Below are 17,184 nucleotides of genomic sequence, written 5' to 3' on the forward strand. Positions count from 1 at the left end.
GAATTATTATATTTTCATGAAAAAATAAGCAGAAGATATACTAATACAAATTTGAATGTCTCCTCTTAAGCGACTTGTCGTTCTTATGCCGTTTGTGGCATTTAGTTTAGGCTTAGTATGGCTCATTTCAGCGCGTCTGGTGACAGTATAGCCTCTCGTGTTATCGTTGTAAGGATAGGATTTGAACCGTGTAATAACATTCTCTTGCAGCTTTTGTTAGATTGGCGGGCCCGACCATTTGCTTTTGTTGCAAGATGTTGTGCTTCTTATCACGGTGATTTGTCTCTTGATCCTTTCTTTAGCATTGTAGCTTCTTTGAAAGCTATGCAATGCGTTAAATTGAGGACTAACGGCCGCTTAAGTTACGGCTGTGTGTTTTGACAAGAGAGCGCGGAGCTAAGCTCTGTAACTGTGAGGTTTGTGTTGCGGGAGCTTAGTATTTTCCTCCTGTGTTTTGATTACAAGAGACAAATCACCGACCGTGATAAGAAGCACAACATCTTGCACCAAAAGCAAATGGCTGGGCCCGGCAATCTGACAAAGGCTGCAAAACAATGTTATTACACGGTTCAAATCCTATCCTAGCAACGATAACACGAGAGGCTATACTGTCACCAGACGCACTAAAATGAGCCATACCAAGCCTAAACTAAATGCCACGAATGGCATGAGATCGACAGTCGCTAAACAGAAACAACAAGAGGTTAAAATGACCTTTGACAGCAATTACAACACATGCGACATTTAAACACATGGCTTTGTTCAGTGTCTATCGCGCAAATCCTCCAAATCATGAATGGCATTTAATAAGAAGAAATTCCAGCGCTAAAAGAACATTTACAGGGAGCACCGCTGTATTCATAGAAAAAAGGGTGTTCTCTAAAAGACATACCCGCGAGGGCAAAACCTTTATTTAGGCTAAACACGCACATGAGAGTTGCGCAGGCCTGTCAACCCCATTATTGTCATGTTGATTGTTAACAGACAGGCCCCGTTTCATGTCGTTAAAGACACACTGGACATGAACTCCGTAAAAACAAAGACGGAAAACGTACTTCTCGCGGTGTACACAGCTTTATACAGTCTCCATAGTGAGCTATATGCTGCAAAACATATGCACAGTTCTACGGAAACACTTATCCGCGAAAAAAATGGCAGTTCATGTACAAAACTTAACGTTTTAACCATCATAGAAAACACAGTGTCAAGCTTAGCCCTACCATGGTAACGTAAATTCTAATGGTAAATAAGTCGAACAAAAAGCGTTCGATGATTACATAGGAAGTAAGAGAACCGATTTTAAAGAAATATCTTCGGTCTAAGTCATTTCGGCCTTCCTTGTTTAATTAATGTAGAGCAAGCAATTATTCTTCATTTAAAATCTGATGTCCCATTTTCTAAAAAAACAAAACAAAACAACAAAAAAAAAACCGCCTATCAAAACTTGGTCGCCAGGGTAAACTCAAGGTCAATGAGCATTAACGGCCCACATCAAAATGATTCTCAAAATCATGAAGTCTCGATTTTTCTATCCAAAGCTAGCTGTTTTGAGGCGTATAACGAGAAACAAGTTTCCCTAACTTCTGGCACTCCGCCTCGGCCTTGGTCTTAGTTAAGAAGACTTCAGGGGAACCAAAGGCAGTCAGACTTATAAGAAGACTAAAAAGAAAAAAAAATAACATGTAGAAACTATCAAGCAAAGTAGTTAGCTATTGGAGTGAATAGGTAACACGAAGTACAATGCTATATGTAGAAAAGTGAAGTTAATGTCGAAATGCCTCAAAATGAATCAGGAGCTACATCTAAAACTGAAACGTCGAACAAAGAACTCGAACTGCCATGACAAAAAAAAATACGGGTAAAGAAATGACGGGCATCCCTTACCAAGAGAAGCTTAATGAAACGTACCAGAACACAACATATTTTGTCGGTAACAATGCAAGATACCAAATCCAAATCATTGCAAAAGGCGCGATTTATTATTTAACCATAGCAACGGTGGTCTTTTCACGGTTGAAGATATCATGTTTTCGCGCGAAAGCTCACCTTGTATTTCATTGGTGTTTATATAATAATAGAGTATTATTCCGTCTGTTTATAACTCTCAAAAACGTTTTGATTGGCTGTGAAAGTATAACACCGTAAATGGTAGGCTGGTTGTCAGATTGTCTGGTTTCATTAACATAGGGGGACATTGGTGCCTAATTTTTAAATTTTTTTCTCGGCTTTCTCAGCCGGCATAAAAGTGTCGGAATTTGTTCTCGTCTCGGTGTATAATAGTTTCTAAAATAAAGTGCCCCAACCCTCTTATGAATTGAAATAACTAACCTAATCCCATCATATTCCCATCAAATATTAATTAACTTTATTAAATCTTGACGAATTAAATTTCCTTTCATTTTACAGGTACCTAGACAATAATAAAATTGAACACCTACCAGGAGATATATTTTCACGCCCATCAAAGTTGGAGTATCTGTAAGTGTGATTAACTTTCTTGGTTGTTGATATTTGTTCCTTTTTTAGCAGTGATTTAACATGGCACTATTGCACTTCACCCTGCGTCCAATAATTGCAGCACATTTAAATATAGTTTCTTTCATAAATTCATTTCCAGTAGGAGAAGTTCACCGAGATTCCAGGTACCCCAAAGATACCAATGTTAGTTGTTTTACGTAATAATAAGGGTTAAACCCATCTGCGAAATAATGCATGTTTCTATCTTCTTTAGCCTTTTATTTTACGAAATTAAAAAAAATCCAGTCGTTTTTATCTGTCACCGATGTGATCGTACCTGTTACAAGAGCTGTTATAAATCTTCTAATGCTACGATAGTTCATATGGCAGGGGGATCGATTATGCAAGTTTTTGTTGCATAATCCGGATGAAACTTGCTTTGATTTTACTTCGATAATTGTCTTTGAGCGATAAAGGGGACAAAGAGGATAAAACGTAGGCAAAAATGGTCGTCATTTGTTCCGATACTTCGAAGAAATTAAATTCCAAAGCAAGAAAATCTGCGTATATTCTATTTTCTGCTGCCAAGAAGAAAGATCCGCGACGGTCAGAGACCGCGTTTAGCTTCCTCGCGTCAATAGCTCGCGCTCTCAACCATCAAGAAACTGAAGGACTACTGGCAGTCTCATTGGCAGTTTAACCCTCAAACGTACATGCAAACTCATACCCCCACCGTGGTACAAGAGGTGGGTGGTTGGAACTCCCCACCCCCTAGCGTTTTCGGTACCGTTACGATACGATACGTTATTACGATACGTTTATTACGATACGTTACGATGTATTCTTTAATAGATAGCCTGTTATTTCGGCTACAAGAAGATGTTAATATTTTTGGATACATATACAAGTGGCGCTGCTTGGAACCAGTAAAGTCATCCAACTGTGGCGGACTTTCTTTTTTTTCTGATTTTTCACTTTTTTCTACTATAATTTTCGTTTTCTGTTGGAAAATTGAAAGTTTTGCCCAGAAAATACACTTTTCGACGACAGCTTAGCATGTAAAATATGGCTTAATACATCTTTGAGTTGCTTTACAACTACTTCTGGCTCAGAATATGGCTCTGACAGCTTTTAATATTACATTTCAATGCATTAAAACCTCACTTCACTTGTCGTTTAATATCTCCTATATCTATACGCCGAATTTTCACCAAATTCACAGTAAATGCGCCTCAGACATAAACAATGACTCTCTTGATAAAATAAAATAAAAACAATAAACAAGGGGAAGGAGTTGGCATTCAAACCCTTCCCCCCCCGCCTCCCCTTCTCCCCCGCCCACCCCGTTTCACGTCCGATGGTTAAGTGGAAAACTGGTGGGAAAGAATGAATCTAAAGAAAGGTGCAAAGTCTAAATTACATACCCGGACGCTTACATGATTCCGTGAAGAATTTCTTGTTGAGAAAGTATGCAATGTGATATATTGATGACGGTGTTGGTTTGACTCGACGTTTCCACGTGGTCCGTTCTATTGAAGACCCTTTATTGAGTTACGTTTTAATAGACGGAAATATTTATGGCCTGATTAAAAAAAATGTCACTAGAGCTTTTAAAGGCGCCGTGTAACAAACAAAGTATCTTGAATCCTCGCTGCTTCCTCGTCGTGAAAGTATGTGCAATAAAGTGTTAAATTTGCCGACAGATTTGATCGTTAAGGAAACATAAATATGTCGGTAGTCCATTACTTAAGATGCAGTTATCTTGGTAACGGACACCAATTTACAGCATGCTTTCGCGCTTCCAAGTTTGAATTAGTCTCACTCGCAGCCGTTTTTAATGTCGTCGTGCAACGCTAATGCTTGAAACTTCAGATATGCCGAGAGTAGCATGTAATTTCTGTTTTGTTTTGTTTTACATTTATTTCCGAGATTTTCACCAAGAATACACCAAAATAACCATTCTTTCAATATTTCAGAGATGGTGAACTTTTTCAGAAATCACAGACAATTGTTCTAAGATATCATCAGTTTTCAAAAGTCTCGTCAGCATCGACTTCGGACAAAATTTTCGAGGAGCTGGAACTCTCGGTATGAGCATGAATCGCTTTTCAAAAATTTTCTTAAACCTCGATTTGCCTGAAAAGTAGCAAAGAGGACTTCGCTTTCACCGATATTTGTTTTTCTTTGGTTACAGCTAAGCACAATTCCAAATAATGAAATGTTTAGCGCAAAATTGGCCAGTTTTCTAGAAGTAGACTGAAAGAGCACCTGATCTTTTCATATGGATGTCATTCACACCTTCCTCTCGTAAAGCGTTTTGAAATAGGAAAAATGTTTTCCTTTCACATCGTTTAACGAGCCTTTGACACCAAATATTTATAAAATAAGAATAATTTAAATTCCCATGCGTTCCTTAAGACAGGAAACGTAAATGTGTTGGCGAACACATGGTGTGTTCACTGTCTTCTAGGAGAACTTTGACTAAGCCTTGTGCCAACTAAACTTAGAGTTCTAATTTGACAAGTTTTGATGTTAGCGCTAGCTTGTTTTTTATAAAGCTTCAGGTGTTATCTTAGCCTCCCACGCAGTCGTTTTTAGGGGACTCGTATTACCTCCTCCCCACAAAGGCCTGCTTACCCAAGCGCCACATTCCTTTCCCATTGTTTTGCTCCCCAAGCACCCTAGCCAATCACCATCGATGCATTGTTTAATAACATCAAATCAAATTGCTGGTTACAATGGCCGCTTCCGTTTCCCGCGAGCTTTGTACAGTCTCTGTTACAGTCTTGAGAGAGATGAGGGAGTTAAGTTGGAACAAGAGAGGATGGAAGTACCTCTCTTGGTTGGAATATATATATTTTTTCACTTCTGGAATGGCTGGTTATGGCCGAAATGCCAAAGCAAATATCGAATGTGAATATAAGCGCTTCTTGTGCGACGTTTAGACACTGCTGGGAAAGTCAAAATCTTCGGGAAAGTGTAATCGATCTTCCCCGCCTGATCGAGTTGACAATCAGTGAAGAGATCACTTTTACGGGTGCGGTAACTCTGGAGATTTGTTTGTTTGTACGAAAGGCTACGAGAGACTAACTCGATTCGAGAAAGCAAAGAGGAATGTAGAAGGTATCAAGGGGAGATCTGCAGTATTTATCAGTCCATGAAAGACTATTAAACGGAAAGTTAAACGACAACGAGCCGATCAACTTGTGGCCCTTGTGTAAAATGTCGCACATGTCCCCGAACAAATTGCAACAACAAAGCGAGTTTCAACTGCAAAATCTTTGAAGTTTACCGACAAATCGGGTAACATTTCGGTTTCCTCCACACAGACAAGGTCGACAAGATTGAAGGCAAAGCTTGATAAATATTAAAGCGACTTTGCGTAACCAGTCCGCAAATTGACGAAAATATCGCTATTTCCCGTCACGAATTCTTCGATTGCAGTTAGTTGATAGGCATTTAAACGAGAAATTTTGAACGTAGGGCACACGGTGCTGAAAGCTCACGTAAGCTCGGTCAAGTTCTGTCTCCGCCGTGATGTTTTTCACTGTTCCCGGGAGAGGCGTTTTGAGGTCAAGGTCAACCTTCCAGATTTTAGAAGGTTCACTGTGATTGGCTTAGCGGCGGAAAGGAATGTGGCGCTTGGGTAAGCAGGCGTTTGTGGGGAGGAGGTAATACGAGTCCCCTAAAAACGACTGCGTGGGAGGCTAGTGTTATCTTTACTCGTAGGTTATTTAATCCCATCGGACGGGAGGACTCCTCCAAATCGTTTCCTTCTAATCCAAACTTTAAAGAAATTAATTGTCTATTTCGAGATCGTTTGAATGATCTAGTTTGCAACCTTGTGCCACAAAATTTGACTACTATTTTACAAGTACTTAGCTGTACTGAGAACTTTAGCCAACTATTATTAATCATTTTCTTTCGAAATCTATGCTCAGGTTAATATAATCAAGAAAAACAGAACGAAAACAGGACTTGCTATATTCTTGATCGAGACATTAGGCTTTGTTTTTCAGTCTTAAATGTCTATGTGGCCTCCGTTTGTAGAGCTGTAAAATTAAATCTGCGTGGTTTGTATTGCAAAATGTCAACCATCAGTTAAAAAATGGTTGGAAAATAGTTTTCTGTGGGTAACCTGATAGCGTAATTCTTATTGTCGTTTAATGAACGCAAGAATTACTAAAAGAAGAAGAACAAGAACAAGAACTGGAACTGGAAACGATAACGTCTGATGTTGCTGGACGATAGGGTTTCAGCTTTACATTTCAACTTGTTTCTAACATAATTATCACGTTTTATTATGGCACGGCATGTTTTGATAGTTTCCTCCTTCTTTTAACTTGTCTGAAATACTAAAAGAAGCTAATTTCATTGCAGGGGTTTGTCTGGAAATGGTTTAAGAAATCTTTCTTCAGGAATCTTTTCCACCTTATCGTACCTAGAGTACATGTAAGTGTGCCACTATCGATTTGCTTTGTAGCTTTTCTGTCTTTTTCCTCTTCCTCGTCGTCTTCTTGTTCTTGTTCTTGTTCTTGTTCTTCTTGTTCTTCTTGTTCTCGTTCTTCTTCTTGTTCTTGTTCTTGTTCTTCTTCTTCTTCTTCTTCTTCTTCTTCTTCTCGTTAAGCCTACATTTAACGATTTCAACAATGTAAAAAGGATTTTCACGCCAGAGTAAGATGTATTCGTCATTATGTTTTTCTTTATTGCATCTTAGCAGTGAAGCGACGAATTCGGAAGTACTTTAAGTTCCTTTTTGTCTTGTCATTGGTCGAATGACTTATATGTGTTTCCCCGAAATGCTACTGACGCCTTTTTAGGTATTCCTTTTGGCCGTCAAGTTAAAGGAAACCTCCACTCTTGAAATAAATTAACGTTAAATCGTTGAAAATACAATCTAATTTTTAAATTTCGTTGTAAAACATGGAAATAATATTTCTGTCAGACAAAACATAATTTGATTATCGCCTTTTTTCATTTTAAATTTCCCGGGCGCGGCCATCTTGTATTTCATGACGTAATATGGTTGCTCTATTGTTTCACACAAAACATTTTTTGTTTATATGCGTTATTGACCAAGCGTGAGGTCAAGATGGCTGGATATTGGCCAAGTTCTTTTTTTGCGTTTTAATGGACCGAGACGAAGTCGAGGTCCATAAAAACGCAAAAAAAGAACGAGGCCAAGATCCAGCCATCTTGACCGAACAAGCTTGGTCAATAAAGGATTTATTATATGGCTTTACCATCAAGTTAAAACTACAATAACAAAACAAAATACGACATGAAACTGCTCTACTGAACTCGGAAAGAAATTCTTCATAGCCGGCCGGTGCAAGATTTATTTTCAGTGCACCTTTGGATTAGCATGTAATGGTGGAAAACAAGGAATCCTAAATTATCTTAGGGCTCTAACTTTATAATGGCTTAAAGGAAGTGTACAATTATCGAGAACGAAAAATTTAGATTTTCGCAAGAGCGGGAAGATTTGAATAGAATCCGGCAAACTCGCCATTTTCAGGCGATCGCGCGGTGGCGTAAATAATAAAATTTTTTTACACAGTTTTCGGCTTCCAATCATTAATTCTTGAATGAAACAATAGATTTTGAGATTATATGCAAACATAAGCCGAAAAAAAGAGCAGGTAAATCAGAAAACTGGGCGAAACTTTGACACGATTTTGTTGTTTACAACAAGCAAGACGCGGCCAAATTAAAAACGTGAGCTTCTTCGGCGAACTTAAAAAAAATACTTTTCTGAACTGCTCTAAACACTAACCGCAACTTCCACTACGCTATGATTTAAATACAGTCATTGCAAACCTAGAGAACTTATCAATTTGGCACTCGACTTGAGACAATAAGTTTTTCAAAATCAATTCTATCTAAAATACTACACGCAGAGCAACTCACCGATTCAACTCACATTCATTGTAGCTGAAACGAAGTTTTCACTACACCAGGACGATTCCATTCTCCTTCCTTTCCTTTAGGTAAATGTTGAGAGTTTACCGAACTTTTTAGTGAGCGTTTTCCCCCAAAACAACGAGAAAATCGAAGAAAACCCGCATTGTTGTTGGGATTAAACTTTCGATGCCAAGCGGACGGGCAACGGGTAATCCCGAGCGGGCAAGATAGCTCCATCTTGCCCGCTCGGGTAGCCAATCACAGCGCAGAATTTGACTCATCTTGCCCGCTCGCGGAGCCAGCCATATAATAAACTAACAATAGCAGCAACCATATGACGTCATAAAATCCAACATGGCGGCGCCCAGGACATTTAAAAATCGAAAATGGGCGATAATCATATCAAATTCTTAGCACACTTGAATGTTACTTCTACTTTTAAAATTAAAATTTAGAATTAAGACATTACTTCCGACGATTTACCGTCAGTTTGTTGTCGGAGTGGAGGTTCCCTTTAAAGTTTACCTGCGTATCATAAAAGGGAGGACTGTCTCCAAGGGTCCATTTTCCTGTCTTTTGAGCCAGTTGCCATTAAAAGGTCTGTTTTATATAACTTAGCACATGTTTGTTCATATATTGTAAACCTGGTTCAATCGATGGCGACATTGGACCATGCCATAGCCACGTGACCCAAATCAGAAAATGGAGCAAAGTTCATAGTAATGTGTCTTTTTTCAATAATTTCCCGCATTATACAGTTTCATTAGCAAGACTTTGTAACTGGAGAATTTTGCAAAGGTAGTCTGCCGTGTTTAAGGCTTTTATTCCAACAAAAGTGAAAAAAGTAGAAGAATTTAAAACACAACCTTGATCCTTGGCAATCACTGTTTGTTTGAAATAACGCTGTTCTTGTCTAAAACTGCATCATCAAGTGACGCAGAGTAAAATATCAGTACTATTGTTACCCCACATTGTTTCGTGCTCCACTACTTCAGTGTATTTTGTGCAATTTATTAGCTGTATAGGTATTGGTATGTTCTGCAAGGGACGTACTAAAGGGACTTTAAATCAAAGAATAACAAAGACGCTATTCATATGTAACAAAGGCAAAAAGAGAAATGTAAATTTACCTCTGCAAAGAAAAAAAAATTATGCATAGATGTAGTACATAATTACGACTATAGAAAACTTAGATGAGATACCGCAGGATGACGTATACCACATATACTCCTCATAATTCAAACACGCAACAAGGGAAAATTGTTGTAACAAGTCAGAAATTGCACCCAGATCTGTAAGGAAATTATGTTATCAGTTCAGAATTTCTGAAGTGCAAGCTCATAGGCCATTTCGTGAGAAAACAAGTGGTGGCTAACAAACGTTTCGGGATCTGACACCCAGGTTTTTTTTAAACAAACAGCACAATCATCCGCTAGGCATAAACGGTTTTAACGTAAATACGGGGAAAATAGAAGTCACCAACCTTATAATATCCAAAGTCAGAGCGATTTAGAACTTGTGTAATAAATTAAATCTTGTTTTACAAAAGCACACAAACTTAAAAAAAAAATGAGCATAGTTATTATCGCGGCGAAATTTGCAGCTGTAAAATCTTGGGTTAATTCAATATCAATTTTAACGTCGCGACTCTATTTTCAACAACTTCAAGTACATTATAAAATTAACGTGGTGGCGCTCCGCCCCAATATCTCTCGACAAAGCTGTTGAAATTGCAAGAACCAATGAACTGTCGAAAGCACAACTGAAATCAATGAAGCCAAGTAGTGGAGTAGTTCATGGCATAATCAAAGGGCAACAGTACAAAAGGAATTCTTGGAAAACATCTTCCAAGGAATGAACCCAGTCATGTGGCAAATGGGGCAACATTCATGCAAAGGATTCATGTCTAGCCATGGGGGGAACGTGCCCAAACACAATGGCCTATGATTTTTCATTATTAATTATTGCAAATTGTTGGAAAATGTTTATAAACCTAATAAAAAGTCCCTTGTGTTGTCTTGTTTTTGTTTGATTGCATTTTTCCAGTAACTTGGCAGATAATAAACTCGTGAACATCACCGCTGGTCTTTTCCGGAATCAACGGAAACTGGAATATTTGTGAGTAGCATCCTATGGCCTGTCATGTTTCTATTAGGATTGAGGTATAGCATGTCCATTGTTTTCATAGTTGAATTATGGATGTGTTTAATTACGGCACTTTTTAGTCAATAACACGGAATCGAAACTCTAAACTTCATCTCCAATCCTTATTCCCAATCCTCCTTCGTCGTTGACTATATGTTAGGCTTGAACATCACTGATTGATTGACTGATTGATTCATTGTTTGAATGATCGATTGATTGAACAGGAAAATTAAACACCATGTACGAGCATGGTTTTCGAGAAACTGATCGCTCGTTGGCAAAATATAATGTTGAGCAATTAAGAATGAAAAAAATCGAGTTACAACAATAATTGTCGGCAAATAGCTAGAACTGAATTTGTAACAAAAACTGTAGCGCTGCACAATTTTAACAGTTTTTTATTCATTGATTCATTGGTTCGTTCGTGCATTCATTCATTCATTTACATATATATTTATTTGCTTATTTATTTATTTATTTATTCATTCATTCATTCATTTATTTATTTATTTACTTATTTACTTATTGCTTTTTGTTCTCAATAGGATTCTTCAAAATAACAGCATCCGCTTAATACCAGAGGAAGCTTTTGTTAACCTCACAAGACTTAAATATTTGTAAGTATATTTAGAAAGGGTTAGCAATTTGAACATTTCAAGGATAGCTGTAGTAAAGCTTTCACCAGGTGTTTTAATCAGCTACTATAGCAATGCCAACTAAAACCACTTGACTAGAAATAGAAATTCACGTATCTTCGACTACTTGCCTATTATTTCAACTCGTGCAACGTAAACTACATGGCAGAACTATCCAGGAATAAAATAGGTAGGAACGGCTTTCAAGTTTACACGTGTAAGCACAGGTCCCAAAGCATATGTGGCACAGGTTACCATGCAAGGGTGATTTAAGAGTTTGTATGGAGTTAAAATTAAATCGAAATTTAGACAACAATTTTCCCTAAAAAACCCACAAAAAATATACTTAAGTCTGAAAAAGCTCACCCGGTGTGTTTTGCTGTGTTTTCAATGCTCTTCAGTGCTTCCGAACGCTGTTTTGAGCGGTTTATCTCTCAGCAGCTGGTCCACGTGCATCACTGTATTATGTTAATGACAAGGTAGGAAACTACAAGTCGAATTTGAATAAAATTTGGCCCGTCATTTAAGGAGAGCACTTCGAAAACCTCGCTAAAATGTGCTTGAAACTTAAGCTCTCGCTTACCTGCCTTACCATAAGGCAAGAGGGATGATGTGCGGTCCCTCCTGGGTAGCTCATTTACGGAGGAGTTCATTTATTGAGACACAGGCCTTCGTTGAAAACAAAGATCATTTCAAATCGGCTGCCATTTTTGCCGCTGACCGAGCTGTGTCCCTGGAATGTTGGAACAAACTTACGGTCAAACCTAGGCACGGGTACTAAAATGTGCCCAGCCGGGGAAATCTTTGGCACGTAACAAACAACACACACCCCCCCCCCCCCCCCCTCCCGGCTAAGTGCAGTTCTGTGCCAGTCAACCGTGCTTGGCGTGACAGCAACAAACGTCTCTTGAGAATATGAATTGACTTTTGTATTAATTTTTTTTTATTATTATTATGAATTGACTTCGCAATTTTCCAACTCGTTAACTTACGAGTTGGCTTTTATTGAATGAAAGCTGACTGAAAGAAACTGAAAATTTGTCTTTGTATATACGCTCTCCAAAAAACCTTGAAATTCGCAAAGTTGTTGTTTTGCCGAGAACGGCAACACTTTTTCAAAAAACGTGTAAGGTCAATGTTTTGCTGTTTAAACCTTTTGTATTTCGAAGTTCTCATTACCGCTTTATTCCTTGCGAGCAGGAGGGCAGGAAGAAAAAATAATTTAAGTCGTTTGACAAGATCTGGCGATGAGTGTTTAGTCATTTTCGGTAGGTCACAGTCAATACCATCAAATTTTGGTACGAAGTTACATCCGCTGCAAGGTGTAGTCACTTTCGTGGATGAGCAAATATGTCGAGGTAATTCAGTATAAGTTGTATATTGATTTATATTCTCGTGTCACGTTAATGCGAATCTAGCTCAATTATACCATCATGCAGGCTAACTGATGAACAAAAGCATGTTTTACGCGTTACTGAAAAAGGCCACAACAAGGTCGGCTGGCTGGTTCAGAACTGCACTTAGCCGGGAGGGGGTGTCTGTGGTTTGTTACGTGCCAAAGGCTTTCCGTGGATTTCCCCGGCTGGGCACATTTTAGTACCCGTGCCTAGGTTTGACCGTGAGTTTGTTCCAACATTCCAGGGACACGGCTCGGTCGGCGGCAAAAATGGCACCCGATTTGAAATAATCTTTGTTTTCAACGAAGGCCTGTGTCTCAATAAATGAACTCCTCCGTAAATGAGCTACCCAGGAGGGACCGCACGTCATCCCTCTTGCCATATGGTAAGGCAGGTAAGCGAGAGCTTAAGTTTCAAGCACATTTTAGCGAGGTTTTTGAAGTGCTCTCCTTAAATGACGGGCCAAATTTTATTCAAATTCGACTTGTAGTTTCCTACCTTGTCATTAACATAATACAGTGATGCACGTGGACCAGCTGCTGAGAGATAAACCGCTCAAAACAACGTTTGGAAGCACTGAAGAGCATTGAAAACACAGCAAAACACACCGGGTAAGCTTTTTCAGACTTAAGTATATTTTTTGTGTGTTTTTAGGGAAATTTGTTGTCTAAATTTCGATTTAATTTTAACTCCATACAAACTAGTACTCTTAAATCATGCTTGCATGGTAACCTGTGTCACATACGCTTTGGTGACCTGTGGTGTAACGAAAGAGATCGAAATTTCCATATTTACACCCTGAATAACTTAAATTTTTGACCTGGCATTAATATGATAAAAGAAATTAAGAAAGATGAAAAACAAAAATAAACAAACAAACAAAGATGAAACCAAAAGGAATGCGGTTTCGACCACTTCATTTGGTTTTCGCTGGCCTCGAGAACTAGAACCGGGAGGTTTGATTCAAAACCTAGAGCTTAATTTTCAGTAGACGTAATTCTGAACTTAGAAAAGACTTCTAACAGTTGGTTGAGAAGAAACCTTAGGCTTTATAAAAAAAAATAAACCTCACTAATATAAACTAAATTCGATTTTGAACACGACGTTACGGCTTTATAGTGACGGCTAGTTGGGAGAAAATATATTCCGAGTTTAGGGTTTTATCGCGATACAAACATTTTGTTGGAGAGAATAAAAGGATAAAGTACAAATCGTGCGCTGATTGAAAGAAAAATTCTTACCTCAGTCAAACTGTAGCCATGGTAATATCTGTACGCGACATTTTTTCTCTGGGCGGGTTATTTGAATTCTTGGCTTTAATTTTTACGACAAAAAAACAAAGGAAAAGAAAATGCACAAATTTACAGTCCATAAAGTACCACCATTGACGAAATAGACCAGCTAGTAGGTTTAAACATTTTCAAAGCAAGTTTGTTGAAAATTTGTTACCGCCGCGAGATAACCAACATCATGAAAACAGTGATGAATAAACCTCACAACCAGAAGCAAGAATAAAAAGAGCAACCATACTAGTGCCCAAAAACGAAAAAAGAGCATTATTATCCTAGCTTAGATGCCGTGGAGATTTAAACATTTGAAATAAACCAAGCGGTGAAAAATACTGTAAAAATTACCGAGTCTGCCATTCGGCGCTTGCGCTAGCTACGACAAGAAGATCAAATTGACAGACCAGAACCATGAAAGACAATGCAACAGTGCTCTTGAAGCACTTTTTTCTAGAGATAGGAGACACCCGAAAAGAAACTTTCGGCGAAGAGTATGAGCCTGCAACGTTGACAGCCTACAAAAAAGGCTTGAGAAGGTATTTTCTGGAGAGACGCAAAGGTGAAAACTTCGCATATATTGGCGACGGTACTAATTTAAACAAAAACTTTTGAGCAAAGCGAAAACATTTCAAAGCGTCTGAAAAGGGGAGCAGTTCAAATAAATCACATCCTTTTGCTTTGAAAATGCCATAATTTATTGGAATTTAAGCTCATTGTTATTTACTTTGGCCGTTTTCACACTCAAGAAAAATTCTTTTAAGCCTTACTGTAAATTTCTCTTTACCGAATTTATAATCACTCTTTATCGCTTACCTTTAAAGAAAAAAGTTGTATCCGCTTTATATGGCACATGTTCACCAGAAAACAAATATTATTAGAGTTCCTTGAACAGTGTCACAAACTTGTAAACGTCGCATGTTCATTTACGGAAGTAAAATTTTGATCTGTGCGCACCGAACCCATTTAAGTGCTTGCTGCCACGCTTACATGACAGTTTTTGAGCCAATGAGAAACCTTCATTTCGAAACGACATTATCGCAAAATAACTGAAATTAAAACGTCAACAATTATAGGCGAGAAAAAAAAAAAGGACTTAGGTTGACGGACTTTAATATCATGAATAAAACCTTAAAAGTCTCTTGGATACCGCGCACATAATCAGTAAATGAAGCATCCTAGAAAGTCATCCCAGAAGCAGCCCTGGAGAAGCATGGAGTACTAACTTTTGATATAAACTGTAACTAACAGTTTGACGCATTACAGGCTAACAATCTCCATCATTTTGCCTCGAACTATTGAAACAATTAGAAAATACAAAACAAAATTATATGAAAACCCTACCTACTCATGAATTAGCCTGACGAACAGCCGTCATTATTTTGCATTTTTTTTCCTTGAGCGGAGGCAAGCGAGAGGTGCGAATCACGCACGACGGGAGGGGCCCAAAAAATTAACTACTGTCCGCCCACTATTGTTCATGCTATTCGGTCGTTCATATATGAAAGCGGCTATCCAGTTGGTTATTTAATGTTAAGAGGTCATGAGATGTTTTTGGACAACAAAATGGCGGTCGTGTCATTGTTTTCTTTTGACTAAGCTCTTCGAGAAGCCCTTCTCGTTTTTTTTTCCCGAATGCGGTAAAGGAAAAACTAAAGAAATATACTTGAATGGCTTCCAGCTAGGTTTGGAAAAAGTTTGATCTGGCTAACGCTTCCCTTTCTTCGCTGTTTCAGTACTAAACGGCAGTTATAGTTTCTCTCGACTGCCCTTCGAACAATTGTTGCCTGAATATCCTGGCAATTAAATTTACGAGACGTGCTATTTTCTGGATGGCCCACGATAACCTATTGACATACACGAGAGAAACTAAATTGGGCCTAAGTGGACTGTTGACTTAAACGACAACTGACAACAAGAGGCCGGGACGCGAGCCATGTTGTTTACGTGGATAACCTCTGTAATTGTCCTTTTTTCATAAAGAGGGAAATCCATAAAACTTCTCATTACTTCCTGTACTAGATCTATTGAAGGCTGCAGAGTTTTTATTGTCTCCAAGGACAATTTACCCGTGCTGTTTTTCCGTTAGCGTATGTTTTTGTGGCAGTTTACGTAGTACCGGTATTCACCGTCCACACTAAACGCAGTAAATGGTTGGAGATTTTGGAAAGTGTCTATAGGGTCGGAATAGCATGAACAATGTGTGTGCGGGCAGGTGTAATCCCCCCCCCCCCCCTCCCCCTGTCGCGAGTGAATCGAGCTTCGCACTTGCCTCCACTCGCCTGAAAAACGGGGAAAAACTTAAACAAATAAAAAATTTAGCACCTGTTCTGCAGGCTACTCATGAATAATTTGGAATAACGAAAAGATTGTAATCAATGGTAAACAGTTTTCTTACAAAAGCTGGTTTGACACTACAACTGAAACTGAAAAGATCTTAAGATACGTTTTTTTCACGAAACTATTCGTAAAGTATACAAAGTACCTTTCCAGATCCAAAAACGACATTGCAAAAACGATGTTTCAATATAAGATTATTCACAACATACTTACAACCAAAGTAAGTCTGTGAAGAACCAAAATTTGTGGCAACAATGCATGCAGTCAATGCTTAACTGATGTTCACTCCTTACATCGCATGTTCCAATAATACACTGTTCCTATGCTATAGCCATTTGAAAGACTTTCCAATGTTAGTCGGCCAATAAAACGAAACAATCTCTAACATTATCATTTTCTGATTGTAAGTGGGTTTCTGAAGCAGCCCTTTACAATATAGAACTCTTTTTTGACAGTTTTCTCACACTTTTTCGCCTAAAAGTGAGCATTGAATTAGAAATAGTTACTACCTTTCAATATTTATTTAATATGCTTTTTTTTAAGTGTTTTTGTGTTTTGTTTTATTTTCTAAGTTGTTGTTGTTATTGTTTTGTTTTTTTTTTGTAAATAATGTCAATTTGTGAGAGTTTAATCATTAACTGACAAACACTGGGAAAGAAAACGCATAGCTTGTAACCTAGAAACTTTGAAACTGCATTAATGTTTGTAAATTATGGTTCACAGCATAAATATAAATGCTGTGAATTTTTGTACCTCGCATTGAAAATTATTTATAATATTACTAAAAAAAAAAACCCGTAAATGACAAAATCAGCCCTAGTGTGTTTCTAGCAAATATCAATCATAGATCTCACTTAGGTGTTATTCTTAAAGTGTTTTTACAATGTTTCGGGTACTTGGTAGCCTCTTGTTCGGTAATTAAGCTAGATTCGCACATGTGCAACAAAAGTTATTTTTTTCGGCAGATTACTGTCAGATAATCCTATACAAGCCATTGGACCTCGTGCATTCGTTGTGCCACAA

Source organism: Pavona decussata, unplaced genomic scaffold (assembly GCF_977016875.1).
Source record: "Pavona decussata unplaced genomic scaffold, jaPavDecu1.1 SCAFFOLD_128, whole genome shotgun sequence".
NCBI lineage: Eukaryota > Metazoa > Cnidaria > Anthozoa > Scleractinia > Agariciidae > Pavona > Pavona decussata.